General features: G+C 39.9%; 1 protein-coding gene and 1 pseudogene across 4 annotated transcripts in view; one reads left to right on the top strand and one right to left on the bottom strand.

The window, feature by feature from the left end:
* Positions 1-19,907, top strand: part of FBXW11 (F-box and WD repeat domain containing 11) — a 130,760-nt gene that overhangs the window by 53,970 nt on the left and 56,883 nt on the right. The window lies entirely within an intron of this gene.
* LOC104996895 lies at positions 17,582-18,880 on the bottom strand (annotated as a pseudogene).

Here is a 19,907-nt window from a genome sequence, read left to right as displayed (position 1 = left end):
ATTTGTCAACTGGTAGTGATGGCCTGGGGAAGACGCTGAGTCTGTAATGTCCTCAGTCAGCACTAGATTGAGTTCTTTACTGAGGCCATCTGATGGTAGTGGTGAAAAAGGGCGCAAAAGATTTCAGCACATGTTTTTTCCTGGGGAATCCTGTAGCTTGAAGTGTTGGATATTAATTATTAAAAACCAGCCATTGAAAAATATATTTTTATTTATTTTGAGACAGTGTTGAGCTTAGTTATAAGTACACAATACTAAGAACCTTTTGCTTCTCAAACTGTATGAAAATAAAGCTGACTTTATGGTTTGTCATGTTCTAGTGTTTTGGTGTATATTTCTTACAAAGGAAGATGTTCTGCATAATCCTAATTGAGTCAAATCAGTAAATTAGCATTTGACACGTTACTGCCATCCGGTCCTTGGTGTCTGAGTTTCATCAGAGGTCCAGTTCTGTCCTTTGTAGCAAAGGCATCTACTTCAGAGTAATGAACTGCCTTGAATTGTTGTACTTTAATTTATTTCAGTCTGGAACAGATTGTCAGGCTTTTTCTGGACTTCTGTATCCTTGGCACTTTTGAAGATTACAGATCAATCATTTTGTAGTATGTCTGTCAGTTTGGATTTGTTTTCTTATGATTAGATTTAGTTTATACTAGGAAGTCTTTCCGAGAAGGCAATGGCACCCCACTCCAGTACTCTTGCCTGGAGAATCCCATGACGGAGGAGCCTGGTGGGCTGCAGTCCATGGGGTCGCTAAGAGTCGGACATGACTGAGCGACTTCACTTTCACTTTTCACTTTCGTGCATTGGAGAAGGAAGTGGCAACCCACTCCAGTGTTCTTGCCTGGAGAGTCCCAGGGACAGGGGAGCCTGGTGGGCTGCCATCTGTAGGGTCGCACAGAGTCGGACACAACTGACGCGACTTAGCAGCAGCAGCAGGAAATCTTTGAAATCACAAAAGTGATGCTTTATTTATGATTCTGATTTGTTTTATTACTAATGGTGGCCATCTTGATTACTTGAATAAGTAATAATAAGGAGCTTTCTTCACTATAAAGTTACCCTTTTTCTCTTTGTTACTAAATATTTTGTGGAGAGAGACTTTGAAACTATCAGTTTGGTTCAGTTGCTCAGTCTTGTCTGACTCTGCGACACACCAGGTTGTGACACCAGGCTTCTCTGTCCATCAGCAACTCCCGGAGCTTACTCAGACTCATGTCCATTGAGTTGGTGATGCCATACTGAACTGTATGAATGTCCTCTTTTCATTAGAATTTCAGTTTATTTACTTATTGGTATAGACTTGTGGTTTCTTGTTTTATTCAGTGGGTTTTAATCTGTTATTACGATTATTTATTTTGATGGTTAGATTATTCAGTTTGGTCACTGCACTTTCAAGCTGGGTCCTGTGTCCTTTTGATCTGTCCTCATAATTCTTTAAGCACTTCCTTACTTTCTGCTGCAACAAAATTTTTCTCATCTTGTATTTTCTCATCGTCAGCCCTGGAATTAGTCAGTGCTGTAAGGAGCCTTGGTTTCTTTTAGTGAGGAATGACACAGTGGTAAAGAATCCACCTGCCAATGCTGGAGGCACAGGAGATATGGGTTCAAGCCCTGGGAAAATCTCCTGGTAGAAAATGGCAACCCCTTCCAGTATATTTGCTTGGAAAATTCCATGGGCAGAGAAGCAACCCATGGGGTTGCACAGAGTCGACACAGCTGAGCGATTGTTACACACACAGAGTAAGTGTGCTTAGTGCTATTGGGATATCACTGCTTCTGTAAGCTCTCAGCCAGCAGGGTTAGGTTATATATATATATATAAATAAATAATAAATATATAAAAATATATATATAATTTTGTCTCTTGTGAAAAATATACCTCTTTTTCTACGTATTAAAAACCACAAGCTCACAGTGATAGCTTCGATTCTAGTCCTGTCTTACAGATTTCATTCTAGTATTCTAAGGTAGCCCTTTTCATATTTCAAACTCCTTTCTCTAACAGTGAGAAACAGTGACTCCTGTTTTCCACAGTATATTTACTTACTTGGTCAGTTCTAGAATGAACAGTAGTTTTAGAATTGCTTACCTATATCATTGAAAAATAAATTACTAACCATACTGAATATTTCTTTACCATTAACTTTTGTTTTTGGATCTATATTCTAGCTGCTGAGTTCCAAAGTCACTTAATTTTTTCCTCATCGTTAAGAATGATTATGTTACTCATTTGAAATGTGTTTAGGTTCATTTGTTTCTGTGGATACTCCAACTCTCTCCCAATCCTTGTTGACTTTATTTTAACTTTTTTGAGTATATAAAGCATTTAATGCAGTTCTAAGAGTAAAACCAAAAAGGTATTGTCAGGCTTTCTGTCCTGTTCCCATTCCTCCATTCTTTGCATCCCATTTCCGTTGGGTAACTGATGTCACTAGTTTCTGGTTTATCCTCCCTGGGTTTCTTTATTCACTAAGGAATAGATACACAGATTCATATTTTCTTATTTCTGCTTATTTCTTACACAAAGAGTACCATATGGGTAGATGCTATTTTGCACTTTGCTTTTTTCACCTAAAAATGTACCCTGAAAATTACTCTGTATCAGCCCATGGAAGCCTTTCTTTCTCTTGCTTAAGGCTGCATGCCGTGTGTTGATACACGATAGTGTATTCAGCCAAAATTTCATATATGGCCTTGTAGGTAGTTGCTTTTTTGTTTTGAAGTAACAAGCAGTCCTCCAGTGCATGTGTTTATCTTGTGCTGCTTATGTATTTTCATAGTATTTCATTATAGTGGGGTTGTTGGAGAAAAAGGTTGGTGTAGGATCAAAGGTAATGCTGGATGAAAACGTAAAGCTGCTTATGTAGTGTTACATGTTTCCAAATTCTCCTCTAATAGGGTTGCACACACATTTGTCTTCTCCTCAAAAGTATACAAGAGTGCCTGTGGTCACTCAGTTACTAACAGAATGTCTTTTCATACTTGGGAGTATTTTTCAGTGTTAGGTGAGAAATGTGCAGCCTTCATTTGCATCTCTTTAAGTATGAGTAAGCCTTAACAGCTATTCTTAAAGGGCCATTTTTATATCTTTTAAAAAGTCTGTCTGTGTCTTTTCCTCATTTTCCCATTGGGATTTTGGTAACTTTTTTCCTCCTCAATTTAAAAGAAAAATTTAGGTATATAAGTCCTTTTACCTGTGACATACATTGTAAATATTTTTTCCAGTGTTCTAATTTTACCTTTTTCCAAATTGCTGAGCAGTTGGCCCACTTACTAAATTTATTAAAAATTCCCTCAGTTTAGCAGATGCAAACTAATACACAGTGGGTAAAGAACAAGGTCCTACTGTGTGTGTATATATATATATACTTATCACAGGGAACTGTATTCAGTTAAACCATAATGGAAAAGAATATAAAAAAGAATGTATGCACATGTATAACTGAATCACTTTGCTGTATAGCAGGAACTAACACAGCATTATAAATCTACTATACTTCAGTTTTCAAAAGAAGTCCCTCAGTGATCTGAGATGCCACTTTGCCATGTACTAAATCTCTGTCTGTACCTGGGTCTATTTCTGGACATTCTCCTCCATTAGGCCAGGATGTGGTTTGCCACATGGCCCTCTGGCCCAACCCAGCCCTGTTTTTGTAAATAATGTTATATTGGATCGCAGCTGCACTCATTTATTTACCTATGGTCTATGGCTGCGTTTGCACTGCAACAGAAGAGTCAAGCGGTTGTACAAAGTGTGAGGCTCGTGAGGCTTGAGATGCTCACTCTCTCAGCCTCTACAGCACCTTGCTCACCCGTTTTTCCATATCAGCTTCTACTCTCTGTCCTGTTTTCTTTGTCTTACTGTCATTCTCTTAGGTTATTTTTCTGCTTTTCTTTAATGACTCTTAGTTACTACATTTTTCATTTCAATTTATCATTTGGGGGCATTATAATTTACTTTCATTTCTGTTATAGTCTCGTTTTTATTTCTTTTCTGAGTTAAATTTTATTTCTGCTTTTCGTACATTTTCTTTCTTGAGTTTTGACTCAAGACATTTAAGGCATTTAAGAAATTCATTCAATTCATATTCAAGGCATTTAAGAAATAACATCAAATGTTTGAGCATGTTTAGTGCAGTTTGGAGTACTCTTGTCAGTCACATTCTGTAAGTACAGTATGCCATAATGCACTAAGACAGTCACGGTATAGAATAAATTTAACTTTCTTATGCTTAACTATAACGATAGTATCTATGTACCATTCTTAGGAAAATTAAGAAAACAGTTACCCAGAATCACTCATTAGAGCTTAATTATCTTAATTATCTTGACGATTCCAATTAAGAAAGGTTGATTTGAGGTTTTGGTTCTCTTCTCCTCCTTGCCCTTTCTTTTTTCATGTGTGGGGTTTTCATTAGCTGAATTTTCTTTTTTTGTGTGTAGATGAAGATTTGCTATGTCACTACATTTTGAGGGGCAGGACTGGCAGTTTGAGGTTAATTTTATAAGATTCCTAATTTAAGGACATCTTTTGCTAGTGTAATAAAATGTTTTTTGTTTTTTACTGGATGGCTTGTTTTGGGGTGGGGAGCAGGAGATTGAGGAGCAGGGGCTTTGCATCCTTTGAATGTTTTAGAACATTCTTTGATCCTACAGGATCTTAAAATCTCTCCCCTGCCATTTCTTTTTCCGTTGATCATATAGTTTGCAAAAAATGCTTAGCTTTTCCTTTCCTTTTTTTAATTAATAAACTTTTAATTCTGTTTTAGTTTGGCCACACTGTGCAACTGACAAGATCTTGGGACCAAACCCATGCCCCTAGCATTTAAAGCTCAGACTCTTAACTGCTGAACTGCTAGGGAATTCCCGAATAATAATTTTTAGAGCAGTTTTAGCCTAAAACTGAGTGGAAGGTATAGAGGGTTCCCAATTCCCATGTATTGCTTGTTCTTACACAGGCACAGTCTCCCCCACTGTTGACATCCTGCCTTCGAGTATTCTTGCCTGGAGAATCCCATGGGAGGAGGAGCCTGGCAGGCTACAGTCTGTGGGGTCGCAGGAGTTGGACATGACTTAGTGACTACACCACCACCACCACCATGGGCGAACATCACCATCGAGAGTCCGTGGTTTACATTAGGGTTCACTTTTGTTCATTTTCCGGATTTGACAAATATTCAGTGACATGAGTCTACCATTATAGGGGCATACAGAATAGTTTCCTTGCCCTAGAAATCCTGTGTGCTCTGCCTGTTCATCCCTTTCTCCTCCTAACCGCTGGCAACCTCTGTTATTTTTGTTCTTTCCATAGTTTTACCTTTTCCAGAATGTCATATAACTGGAATCATTTAGTATGTAATATATAGCCATTTCACATTGGCTTTTTTCACATAGTGATATGCATTTGAATTTCCTTCATGTCGTTTTATAACTTGATGGCTTATTTCTATTTAGTGCCAAATAATATTTCATTGTTTCTGTTTATCTGTTCAGCTACTGAAGGACATCCTGATTGCTTCCAACTTTTGGCAGTTATCAGTAAAGCTGCTGTAAACATGAGTGAGCAACTTTTTGTGTGGACTTAAGTTTTCAGTTTATATTTGGGTAAATACCGAAGGACATGATTGCTGGATCAGATGATAAAAGTATGTTGAGTTTCCTAAGAAACTGCTGAACTTCCAAGTGGCTGTCATTTTGCTTTTCCATTAGTAGTAAATGAGAATTCCTATTGCTCCACATCCTCATCAGCATTTGGTGGTGTTCTTGTTTTGGGTTTTGGCCATTCTGATAGGTGTGTAGTGGTACCTCATTGTTTTATATCAAATATGACATATGCTGTTGAACATCTTTTCATATGCTTACTGCCATTTGTATATATTCTTTGGTGAGGTGCCTGGTAATGTCTTGCCCATTTTTAAAATTAAGTTGTTTTTTAAAGTTCATTTTTAATTGGAGGATAAATTGCCTTGCGATGTTGTGTTGGATTCTGTTGTACAGTGTGAATCAGCTGAAAGTGAGCACGTGTCCCCTTCCCGTTGAGCCTCCGCCCTGGCCGCATCCCTCCCGCCCAGGCTGTCGCAGAGCGCTGGGCTCAGCCCGCGTTAGCAGCGGCTCCCCGCCAGCGGGCTGTTCACCAGGGCAGTGCATTTATGTCAGCGCTCTCTCAGTTTGTCCCTGCCTTCTCTTTCCCCCCGCCCCGTGTCCACAGGTCTTTCTCTGTGTCCTGCCCTTCAGATGTGTTCATCGTGCCATTTTCCTTGTGGTCAGTCGCTCTGTGACCCCATGGGCTGCAGCAGGTCAGGTTTCCCTGGCCCTCACCATCTCCTGGAGTTTGCGCAAACTCATGTCCATTCTTCTAGAGTCCCTGTAGTATGTGATATTTATTTTTCTCTTTCTGACTTCACTATGATGACAGACTCGAGGTCTTACTAAGTTTTAGAGTTTTTTGGGGTTTTTTTGGCTAACAGTCCTTTATCAGATTTGTCTTTTGAAAATATTTTCTCCAAGTCTCTGGCTTGTCTCTTTTTTCATTCTTTTTTGATGTTGTTTTTCACAGAGCAGTGTTTTTTATTTTAATGAAGTGCAGCTTATCAATTCTTCCTTCATGTATTGTGCCTTTGGTGTTGTATCTAAAAAGTCATCACTATATCCAAGGTTACCTGGGTTTTCTCCTGTGATACTGCAGTAACACTTGTTGAAAAGATAATCTTTGCTCCATTGTATTGTCTTTGGTCCTCTTGCAAAGATCAGCTGATTACAATATGTTTGCTTCTGGACTCTTTCTCTGTTTCTTTGATCTATTTGTGTGTTCTTTCAGCAGTACCACATACTGCCTTGATTAGTGTAGCTCTCTATTAGGTTAGTGCAAAAATAATTGCAGTTTTGGACTGAGAATTTTAAATCATTTTAACTAGGCTCAAACATATTTTTATTAATCAAAATAGGAACAATTACAATCAGCACATTTTGCCAGTGAGAAATAGCTTTATTCCTGTAGCATAAAAATCCATGCCTTGGGATTCAGTGACGTCAACATGCTTGGAAAGCATTTTCTGCCTCCTCCTTGTAGAAGCATTTCCCCTGAGAGAGGTTGTTGAGATGCTTGAAGTGGTAGTCATTTGGCGAGAGGTCAGGTGAATACTGTGGATGAGGTAAAACTTCATAGCTCAGTTTGTTCAATTTTTGAAGCATTGGCTGCGCAGTGAGTGGTTGAGCGTTTTGGTGGAGAAAGATTGGGCCCATTCTGTTGACCAATGCCAGCTGTAGGCATTTTTGGTGCATCTCATTGACTTACTGAGCATACTTCTCAGATGTAACGGTTTCGCTGGGATTCAGAGAGCTGTAGTGGATCAGACGGGTAGCAGACCACCAAACAGTGACCATGACCCTTCTTTGGTGCAAGTTTGGCTTTGGGAAGTGCTTTGGAGCTTCTTCTCAGTCCTTGCCAGTTGTCCATTTTTTGTTACATGTCACAGTCTGATCGAAAAATAGGTCGTTGTTGCATAAAATAAGAGAAGATGACACTTGAAAATGTTTTTTTTTTTTAATTTTCAGTCGGCTCATGAGGCACCCACTTATTGAGCTTTTTCACTTTTCTAATTCGCTTCAAAGGCCGAACGACTGTAGAATGGTCAGCATTGAGTTCTTCGTCAGCGTCTCATGTAGTTGTAGGAGGATCAGCTTTGATGATTGCTCTTAGTTGGTTGGTGTCAGGTTCTGATGGCTGGCCACTGCACCCTCCATCTTCACAGCTCTCGTCTCCTTTGCCAAACTTCTTGGCTGACCTCTGCACCGTGTGTCCCAATTCCTAGGCCACATGCATTGTCGATACTGTGAGTTGTCTCTGCTGCTTTACAATCCAGTTTGAACTTGAATTAAAAAATTGCTCAAATTTGCTTTTTCTCTTAACATCATTTCCCTAGTCTAAAATAAATATAAAATAAACACCAAGTAATAAGTCATTCCAATACTTTGGCCACCTGATGTGAAGAGCTGACTCATTTGAAAAGACCCTAATGCTGGGAGAGATTGAGGGCAGGAGGAGAAGGGGACAACAGAGGATGAGATGGTTGGATAGCATCACCGACTCAATGGACATGGGTTTGGGTGGACTCTGGGAGTTGGTGATGGACAGGGAGGCCTGGTGTGCTGCTGTTCATGGGGTCGTAAAGACTCGGACACGACTGAGCTGCTGAATTGAACTGAACAAGTCATTAGCAAAGAAAGCGAGAAATGTGCATTAAAATGCTGTATAACATAACCACATTCACTTAAGAACGTATTCCAGTATCAAGCAGCAGAGTTCAGCAGTGCAGAGCTGTCGTTGCTTTTACACCAACCTAATAGTGGTTCTTGAAGTCTTCTGTTCCTTTAATTGTTTGACTCTTTTAGATCTTTTACTTCTTCATATAAACTTGAGCATTAGTTTGTTGTTATCCATAAAATAACTCTCAGGTTTTAGTTGGGATTACATAGAACATTTAGATCAAGTTGGGAAGAATTGATATCTTGATAATAATGAGTTTTACCATTTGTGAATATGGAATATCACTCTCTAGTTTGTTAATATCAGTTTTATAGTTTTTCCTCATACAGACTTTGTACAGTTTTTGCTAGCTTTATACCTAAATATCTCATTTTGGGTCATCCTAATGTAAATGGTGGGCTTCCCTGGTGGCTCAGTGGTGAAGAATCTGCCTGCCAGTGCAGGAGACACAATTACGAAGATCATGGCATCCGGTCCCACCACTTCATGGGAAATAGATGGGGAAACAGTGGAAACAGCGTCAGACTTTATTTGTCTGGGCTCCAAAATCACTACAGATGGTGACTGCAGCCATGAAATTAAAAGATGCTTACTCCTTGGAAGGAAAGTTATGACCAACCTAGATAGCATGTTGAAAAGCAGAGACATTACTTTGCCAACAAAGGTCCGTCTAGTCAAGGCTATGGTTTTTCCAGTGGTCATGTATGGATGTGAGAGTTGGACTGTGAAGAAGGCTGAGCGCCGAAGAATTGATGCTTTTGAATTGTGGTGTTGGAGAAGACTCTTGAGAGTCCCTTGGACTGCAAGGAGATCCAACCAGTCCATTCTGAAGGAGATCAGCCCTGGGATTTCTTTGGAAGGAATGATGCTAAAGCTGAAACTCCAGTACTTTGGCCACCTGATGCGAAGAGTTGACTCATTGGAAAAGACTCTGATGCTGGGAGGGATTGTGGGCAGGAGGAGAAGGGGACGACAGAGGATGAGATGGCTGGATGGCATCACTGACTCGATGGACGTGAGTCTGAGTGAACTCCGGGAGTTGGTGATGGACAGGGAGGCCTGGCATGCTGCGATTCATGGGGTCGCAAAGAGTTGGACACGACTGAGTGACTGATCTGATCTGAAGTTGGAAAGATCCCTTGGAGAAGGAAATGGCAACCCACTCCAGTATTCTTGCCTGGAAAATATCATGGACAGAGGAGCTTGGCAAGCTACAGTCTATGGAGTCATAAAGAGTTGGATGTGACTTAGTGACCAAAGAACAACAAAATGAATGGTAATAACGTATCTTAATTTTAACTTGCACTTGTACATTGCTGATATATATAAATGTGGCTGATTTTATATCAGTCTTGCGGTAATTGCTTTTTAGTTCCAGGAATTTGTTGGTCATTTTTTTTTCCCCTACATAAGTGATCATGTAACCTGTGAACAAAGATAGTTGTATTTCTTTCTGATGTGTATACTTTTTAATTTCCTTTTGTCTCAAATATGACACATTAACTAGGACTCTCACCATAATGTTGAAAAGCAGTGGTGAAAGGGGACATCTTGGCATTGTTCCTTAGCACGAAAGCATCAGATTTTTTATCATTGCTATTGCTATTGCTGTTGCTAAGTCACTTCAGTCGTGTCTGACTCTGTGTGACCCCATAGACGGCAGCCCACCAGGCTTCCCCGTCCCTGGGATTCTCTAGGCAAGAACACTGGAGTGGGTTGCCATTTCCTTCTCCAATGCATGAAGGTGAAAAGTGAAAGTGAAGTCGCTCAGTCGTGTCCGACCCTCAGCAACCCCATGGACTGCAGCCTAGAGCCTAGAGGCTCCTCCGTCCATGGGATTTTACAGGCAAGAGTACTGGAGTGGGAGATGTTCTTTATCAAGTTGAATAGCTTCTTGCATTTGCCTTTCCATTTCCTTAAAGAGTGACCCTGGAAGACTGTTTCTTTGCCTCTCGAATCCTCTTTTTTTTTTTTTTTAATTTTATTTTATTTTTAAGCTTTACACAGTTGCACTAGTTTTGCCAAATATCAAAGTGAATCCGCCACAGGTATACATGTGTTCCCCATCCTGAACCCACCTCCCTCCTCCCTCCCCATACCATCCCTCTGGGTCGTCCCAGTGCTCTAGTCCCAAGCATCCAGTATCGTGCATCGAACCTGGACTGGCATCTCGTTTCATACATGATATTTTACATGTTTCAATGCCATTCTCCCAAACCTTCCCACCCTCTCCCTCTCCCACAGAGTCCATAAGACTGTTCTATACATCAGTGTCTCTTTTGCTGTCTTGTACACAAGGTTATTGTTACCATCCTCTTTGAATTCATTTGTATTCAGAACTCTTTCTCAGTGTTTTTTGTCAGTCTTCAGTCTGCTGCTTGTTTACCTGCTTTTCTTTTTGCAGTCATCTTGTATTACTTTTGCTCTTCGTGAAGGCTTATGGGAGGAACATACGGGCGTCCTGGGATCTAAGTATTTATTTTTCTCCCTATGTTATATTCCTATGTTGAGTGCTTGAGTTTTGTGTAGCTTTGTTCTTTTTTTTATCCTGTGATTTTGCCAACATCACATATTAATTCTACTTGTTTTATACATTCCCTAGGGTTTTCTTTCTAGACAGTCATGACACATCCAGATCCTTCCTGGTATTTATGCTTTTTATTTCTTTTTCTTGCCTTATTGCACTGGCTGTGAGCCACCAGGGAAGCTCCAATGAAATAAAATGAATTACCCTCTCTATATCCAAAAAGAGTTTGGGAAAGATTGCTGCTATTTTTTCCTCAAATGTTTGAAACTATTTCTTTATGAAGCCAGTTAGGCCTTGAGTTTTCTTTGTGGGAAAGTCTTTGTTTTTCTGTAGCACTTAAATTTTTTAAAAAGTTAACTTTTTTGATTTGTAGTTTATATATAATAAAGTTCACCAGTTTTAAGTACAGTTTATTTAGGTGTGACAGATGAATGTAGTGTAATCACAACAATCATATATTGGTCTTTTTTTTTTTTTTTTCTTGTGATATTGTTGATAGATTTTTGTTATCAAGGTAATACTGACCTCAGAATATTGTTGGTGATGTTCCCTTTTCATCTACTTTTTGGAAGAGTTTGTAGCATTGATATGTTTCTTCCTTAAATACTAAATAAAATTCACCACTGAAACCAGTTTCTTTAATAGCTGTTGAGGTTATCCATTTCTTCTTGTATGAGTATTCTTGTATCTTCTAAAGAATTTGTCCCTTTTATCTGAGTTGTGGAATAGATTACTGTAAGTCCGTAATATTCCCTTATTTTCCTTTAATGTTTGTCAAAAGTCAAAGTGTTAGTCATTCAGTCATGTCCGACTCTTGCGACCCCATGGACTGTAGCCTGCCAGGCTCCTCTGTCCATGGACTTCTCCAGGCAGGAATACTGGGGTGGGTTGCCATTACCTTTTCCAGGAGATCTTCCCAACCCAGGGGTCAGATTCCACATTGTGGGTAGATTCTTTACCACCTGAACCAGCATCAGTTTTCATGATCCCACTTTTATTTCTGAGACTGAAAATTTGTTTTTTTGTATAATTTTTTCCTTAGCAGTATGGCTAGAAGTTTATCAGTTTTATTGACTGTTTCAAAGACAGGACTTTTGGTTTCATTAATTTTTTTCCTTATTGTTTTTCTATTTTTTGTTCTACTAATTTTGGATCTCATCTTATTTCCTTCCTCTGCTTATTTTGGGTTTAATTTGCTAATTTTCTGTTTTTTTTTTATGGTGAAAGCTTAGATTATTACTTTGAAGACCATTTTCTTTCTTTTCTAATTTTCTAATGCATTCAGTGACATCAGTTTCTCTCTAAGCACCTCTTTAGTTATATCCCACAATGTTTAATATGTGCAGTTTTCATTTTCATATAGTTCATGGTATTTTCTAATTTTTCTTGTGATTTCTTTTTTGACTCGTGTTGTTTAATGATACATTGTTTAATCTTCAGATTTCAGGGTTTTTCTATTAGGTTAATTTTGAATTAATTCTTTGTCATCCAGGACATATTCTCAGCCCTTTTAAATTTATTGAAACCTATTTTATGGCCTAGAATAGCATTTATCTTGTTGAATGTTTGATCTATACTTGGAAAGAATGTGCTCCCTTGTTGGGTAGAGTGTTCTCTAAATGTCAGGGTAAGTTGTCCGATAGTGTTATTCATGTCCTCCAGATCTGTACTCTTTTCTGTCTGCTTGTTCTATGCCTAACTAAGAGAGGAGTGTTAAAATGTTCACATCTAACTTTGGATTTTTTTTTCCTCCTCTGAGTATGTTATTATTTTCTCTTACACATGTATTTTAAAGCTCTGTTACTCAAGGGCATATGCATATAGGATTACTGTATCATTTTGATAAATTGATCCCATTAACATTATGAAAGTGTCTCACTTTATCCCTGGTTACATTCTTTGTTCTAAAATCTGCTTTGTCCAGTGATAGCATAGGTACTCTGGATGTGTCCTTTGATTAGTCATGAATGTTATGTTTCTTTTTCTGTCCGTTTACATTTAACCAGTGTGCCTTTGTGTTTAAAGTGGGTTTCTTATATGTAGTTATCCAATTTCACAATCTCTGTCTTTTAATTGAAATATTTTGACCATTTACATTTAACCAAGTACTAAGATTTTAGTTTTCTTATCTCTCCTTGCTATTCTTTGGAACTCTGCCTTCAAACAGGTATATCTTTCTTTTCCTCCTTCACCTTTTGCTTCTCTTCTTTTCTCAGCTATTTGTAAGGCCTCCTCAGACAGCCATTTTGCCTTTTTTGCATTTCTTTTTCCTTGGGGATGGTCTTGATCCGTGCCTCCTGTACAGTGTCATGAACCTCCGTCCATAGTTCTTCAGGCACTCTGTCTATCAGATTTAATCCCTTGAATCTATTTCTCACTTACACAGTTTAATCATAAAGGATTTGATTTAGGTCATACCTGAATGGTCTAGTGGTTTTCCCTACTTCCTTCAATTTAAGTCTGAATTTGACAGTAAGGAGTTCATGATCTGAGGCACAGTCAGCTCCTGGTCTTGTTTTTACTGACTGTATAGAGCTTCTCCCGCTTTAGCTGCAAAGAATATAATCAATCTGATTTCGGTATTGAATATCTGGTGTTGTCCATGTGTAGAGTCTTCTCTTGTGTTGTTAGAAGAGGGTGTTTGCTATGACCAGTGTGTTCTCTTGGCAAAATTCTGTTAGCCTTTGACCTGCTTTGTTTTGTACTCCAAGGCCAAACTTGCCTGTTACTCCAGGTATCTCTTAACTTCCTACTTTTGCATTCCAGTCCCCAATAATGAAAAGGACATCTTTTTGGGGTGTTAGTTCTAGAAGATTTTAGGTCGCTATTAAGAACCATTCAACTTCAGACTTGGATCACTGTGATATTGAATGGTTTGCCTTGGAAATGAGATCATTCTGTCGTTTTTGAGATTGCATCCATGTACGGCGTTTCAGACTCTTTTGTTGACTATGATGGCTACTTCATTTCTTCTAACGGATTCTTGCCCACCGTAGTAGATATAATGGTCATCTGAGTTAAATTCACCCATTCCAGTCCATTTTAGTTCACTGATTCCTAAAATGTCGATGTTCACTCTTGACATCTCCTGTTTGACCACTTCCAATTTGCCTTGATTCATGGACCTAACATTCCATGTTCCTATGCAGTATTGCTCTTTACAACATTGGACTTTACTTCCATCACCGGTTTCATCCACAACTGGGTATTGTTTTTGCTTTGGCTCTATCTCTTAATTCTTTCTGGAATTATTTCTCCACTTACCTCCCATAGCATACTGAGCATCTACCGACCTGGGGGATTCATCTTTCAGTGGCCTATCTTTTTGCCATTTCATGCTATTCCTGGGGTTCTCAAGGCAAGAATACTGAAGTGGTTTGCCATTCCCTTCTCCAGTGGACCACATTTTGTTAGAACTCTCCACCATGACTCGTCCATCTTGGATGGCCCTACATGTCATGGATCATAATTTCACTGAGTTAGACAAGGCTGTGGTCCATGTGATCAGATTGGTTAGTTTTCTGTGACTGTGGTTTTCATTCTGTCTGCCCTCAGATGGATAAGGATAAGAGGCTTATGGAAGCTTCCTGATGGGAGAGACTGACTGAGGGGGAAACTGGGTCTTGCTCTGATGGGTGGGGCCATGCTCAGTAAATCTTGAATCCAATTTTCTGTTGATGGGCGGAGCTGTATTCCTTCCCTGTTGTTTGACCTGAGGCCAAACTATGGTGGAGGTAATGAAGATAATGGCACCTCCTTCAACAGGTCCCATGCATGCACTGCTGCACTCAGTGCCCCTGGCCCTGCAGCAGGCCACCACTGACCCACACCTCTGCTGGAGGCTCTGGACACTCATGGGCAGGTCTGGGTCAGTCTCTTGTGGGATCACTGCTCCATTCTTCTGGGTACTGGTGCACACAAGGTTTTGTTTGTGCCCTCCAAGAGTCTGTTTCCCAGTCCTGTGTAAGTTCTGGTGGCTTTTTGGTGGGGTTAATGGCGACCTCCTCCTTCAAGAAGGCTGATGCCATACCCAGGTCTGCTGCACCCAGAGCCCCTACCCCTGTGGCAGGCCACTGCTGACCTGTACCTTCCTAGGAGACAATGAAACACAGTTCTGGCTCAGGCTCTGTGGGGTCTCTGGGTCCTGGTGTGCACAAGGTTTGTTTGAGCCCTCTGAGTGTCTCTGGTGGGTAAGAGGTTTAATTCTAAACACTATTTCACCTCTCTCACTGTCTTGCTGGGGCTTCTCCTTTGCCCTTGGACGTGGGGTATCTTTTTTTGGTGGATCCAACATTCTCCAGTTGACTGTTGTTCAGCAGCAAGTTGTAGTTTTGGAGTTCTCGCAGGAGAAGATGAATGCATGTTCTTCTACTCCACCATCTCCTCGGGAAGATGATCATCTCCTCTGTGTTTGATCATCTCCTCGGGAAGATGGATCATCTCCTCAGTGATCAATGCAAAGAAATAGAGGAAAATAATAGAATGGGAAAGATAAGAGCTCTCTTCAAGAAAATTAGAGATACCAAAGGAACATTTCATGCAAAGATGGGCCCAATAAAGGACAGAAATGGTATGGACCTAACAGAAGCAGAAGGTATTAAGAAGAGGTGGCAAGAATACACAAAAGATTCATGCAAAAAAGATCTTCATGACTCACATAATCACAATGGTGTGATCACTCACCTAGAGCCAGACATCCTGGAATGTGAATTCAGCTGGGCCTTAGGAATCATCACTACGAACAAAGCTAGTGGAGGTGATAGAATTCCAGTTGAGCTAGTTCATATCCTTAAAGATGATGTTGTGAAAGTGCTGTGCTCAATATGCCAGCAAAATTGGAAAACTCAGCAGTGGCCACAGGACTGGAAAAGGTCAGTTTTCATTCCAATCCCAGAGAAAGACAATGCCAAAAATGCTCAAACTACCACACAATCGCACTCATGTCACATGCTAGTAAAGTAATGCTCAAAATTCTCCAAGCCAGGCTTCAACAGTACATGAACCATGAACTTGCAGATGTTCAAGCTGGATTTAGAAAAGGCAGAGGAACCAGAGGTCAAATTGCCAACATCCATTGATTGGATCATTGGTAAAGCAAGAGAGTTCCAGAAAAACATCTATTTCTGCTTTCTTGACTATGCCAAAGCCTTTGACTGTGTGGATCACAAGAAACTGTGGAAATTTCTTCAAGAGATGGGAATACCAGACTGCTTGACCTGCCTCCTGAGAAATCTGTATGCAGGTCAGGAAGCAACAGTTAGAACTGGACATGGAACAATAGACTGGTTCCAAATCGGGAAAGGAGTACATCAAAGCTGTATATTGTCACCCTGCTTATTCAGCTTCTGTGCAAAGTACATCATGTGAAATGCTGGGCTGGATGAAGCACAAGCTGGAATCAAGATTGCCAGGAGAAATTTTGAACTGTGGTGTTGGAGAAGACTCTTGAGTCTCTTGGACAGCAAGGAGATCCAACCAGTCAATCCTAAATGAATCCTAAATATTCATTTGAAGGAGTGATGCTGAAGCTGAAACTCCAATACTTTGGCCACTTGATGCAAAGAACTGACTCAATGGGAAAGACCCTGATGATGGGAAAGATTGAAGGCGGGAAGAGAAGGGGATGACAGAGGATGAGATGGTTGGATGGCATCACTGATTTGCTGGATGATTTTGAGTAAGCTCCAGGAGTTGGTGATGGGCAGGGAAGCTTGGTGTGCTGCATTCCATGGGGTCACAGAGTCGGACACGACTGAGTGACTGAGTTGAAGATTTTAGTTTTAAATCTACCCCTTTGTTATTTGTTTTCTATTTGTTCCATCTGCTCTTTCCCCCACTTTTACTCTTTTATGCTCTCTTATGGATTAATTTAGTTTTGGGGTGATTCCGTTTTCATCTTTACCATTGGTTGATTAGTTAAACCTTGTTTGTTTAATATTTTCCCCTCATGTTTGTTGTCGCATTTACAGTTCACATCTTTAACTTACCACAGCCTGTCCTGAAGGGATAGATGCTGCTTCATGAACGTGGAAGAAAGACCTTACAGCTGTATACCTCCCCTTCCCTCCTTCCATCCTTGGTGCTGTTTGTTCTGTTTGTTGTCTTACATTTGATTTCTATAAAGGATATAGAGTCCATGATATGTTGTTGCTGTTTTTGCTACTGTGTCATATTTATGTGAGTAAATACATAATTTCAAAAGCTGTTTATTTTTCTAGTGTTGTAGGTCAGTTATACTTCACAACAAACAGACTTTTAGAAAATGTCAGGTTTGTAGTTACAGAGTCAGGAGGTACGGCCTGGGGGACTTACAGTGGTCAGTATTGCTGTATTTAAAATGGATATCCAACAAGGACCTACAGTATAGCACCAGAACTCTGCTCAGTGTTACGTGGAGAGGAGTTTGGTGGAGAATGGATGCGTGTGTATGTATGGCTAAGTCCTTTGGTGTTCACGTGAAACTGTTCACAACACTTAATTGGCTATACCCCAATAGAAATAGAAAGTTTAAAAAAATTAAAATATTCTAAAGTAAAAAAAAAAAAGATTAAAGTTGTCGAAAGGTATAAAGACTAATACAAAGTTATTAGATAAATAAGTATTAGGAATATAATTACAACATGATTAACAAAGTTAACATTGCTCTATGTTACACAGTGCATTAACCACTCCTCATTTCCCCTGGCGGAGCAAGAACAACCATTCTATTTTCTATGAATTTGGATGGTCTAGATACCTCACGTAAGCGGAATTGTACAGTATTTCTTTTTTTTTTTTCCCGAGAGTTGATGTCTGATCTTATTTATTCGTTACTCTTAGAACATCTCATTTTTGACTGGACTCAGACTTAGAAGTAGAAGCTCTCAGAGAGGACAGGCTCCGTCTCTTGGCCATCTGTTCCTGCCGTTTTTCTTTGGCCTCCTTCATTCTCTTGGCCAAAAGAGCATATTCTGCAGCCTCTTCTTTATTTTTCTTAGTATGCTGTTTCTTCAGAGCAATACGCCGGCGTTTGTGCTGCAGAACTCATGGAGTCACGAGACGCTGAATCTTGGGTGCTTTAGTCCTAGGTTTCTTACCATCTTTGTTTAGGGGCTTTCGCACAACATATTGGCAGACATCATCTTCTTTAGAGAGATTGAGAAGTTTGCGGATTCTGCTGACTCTTTTGGGACCCAGGCGACGAGGCACTGTAGATAAGTCCAGGAATATCCTTTTCCCCTTTTTTCACAATGACCAAATTGAGAACACTCAGATTGGCATCCACAATGCAACCCCGTACCGATTTGCACTTTCTCTCTCCAGTCCTCCTTGGTCTGTAACAGGAATGCCCCTTACTCAGTAGCAGGCGAACTCTGCCATGGGTCAAGACACCCTGCTTCATGGGGAAACCCTGCTTGTCGTTCCCACCACTGATTCGGACCACATAACCCTTCCATTCTTCACCCAGAGCGTCAACAGCAACTTCTGTGGCCATACGCTTCTCGTAGAAGGTACGAAGTTTTCATTCATCGTCCACTTCAATGAGCTTCTGGCAGCCAGTGGCCGGGAAAGAGATGTTCAGCTTCATCCTGAAGTGGCCGACAGCCTCCGAGGCACCACGAAAAAGAGCAGTATTTCTTTTTATAACTGACTTATTTCACTTAGCTTAGTGCCCTCAGTGTTCATCCATGTTACAGCACGTATAAGAATTTCCTTTTCTTTTTAAAGGCTGAATAATATTCCTTTGCATGTTAATACCATCTTTGTCTAGCATTTCATCCTTCAGTGAGCGTTTGGGTTGTTTCCACCTTTTGGTTATTGTGAATAATGCTGGTATATGGACACAAGTGTATAAATATTTCTTTGAGATTCTTTTGATTCTTTTGGATACAGATGCAGAATTGGTCTTGCTGGATCGTATGGTAGCTCTGTCTTTACTCTCTTGATGAACCGCCGTCCACTGTCCCACGGCAGCTGCCCCTTCCACACCCCTGTCAGCGTGTGTGGGGGTCCAGTTTGTCCACGTCCTTGCCAACACTGGCTAATTTCTGTTGCTTTGGTGCTAGTCATTGTGATAGGTGTGAGGTGATATCTCACAGTGGTTTTGATTTGCATTTCCCTGATTGGGGGCAGGAGGAGAAAGGGACAACAGAGGATGAGATGGCTGGATGGCATCACCAACTCGATGGACGTGAGTTAGAGTAAACTCCAGGAGTTGGTGATGGACAGGGAGGCCTGGCGTGCTGCAGTTCATGGGGTCGCAAAGAGTCGGACACGACTGAGCGACTGAACTGAACTGAATGATTAATGAGGTTGAGTATCTTTCCATAAGCTTTTTGGCCACTAGTATGTATATCTTTTCGGAGAAGTGTCTATTCAAGTCCCTTGCCCATTTTGAATTAATTGTTTTTGCTGTTTAGTTTTAGTTCTTTATAGATTCTGAATATTAATCCCTTATCAGATGTATGCTTTGCAAACATGTTTTCCCATTTCATAGATTGAATTTTCACTCTGTTGATTGTATTCTTTGATACACAGCAGTTTTAAGTTTTGATATAGTCTGATTTATATATTTTTATTTTTGTTGTCTTAGCTTTTGGTATCATATACAAGGAATCATTGCTAAATCCAATGTAGTAGAGTTTTTCCTTTATCTTTTCTTCTAAGAAGTTTAGAGTTTTAGCTGTTATGTTTGGATCTTTGACCCATTTTGAACTAATTTTTTATGTGCTATCAGGTAAGGGCCCAACTTCATTCTTTGATATGTGGATATCTAGTTTTTCCAGCAGCATTTGTTGAGAAGAATGTTATTTTCCTGTAGAATAATCCTGGTACCTTTATCAAAAATCATTTGACTGTGTATGTGAGGATTTATTTCTGGGCTGTCTACTCCAGTTGGTCTCTATATTGGTCTTTATGCCAGTACCATGCTATTTTGATTACTGTAGCTTTGTAATAAGTTTTGAAATCAGGAAATGTGAGGTGGTATTACTGTTGTTTCTAAGATTATTTTGGCTATTCAGGGTCCCTTGAGATTCTGTATGAATTTTAGGATGGGTTTTTCTGTATATGCAAAAAACTCTTGACATTTTGATAACGATTGCATTGAATCTATAGATTCTTTGGGTAGTA

Source organism: Bison bison, unplaced genomic scaffold (genome assembly GCF_000754665.1).
Source record: "Bison bison bison isolate TAMUID 2011002044 unplaced genomic scaffold, Bison_UMD1.0 scf7180017864301, whole genome shotgun sequence".
NCBI lineage: Eukaryota > Metazoa > Chordata > Mammalia > Artiodactyla > Bovidae > Bison > Bison bison.
This window is presented reverse-complemented; position numbering and strand designations above follow the sequence as displayed.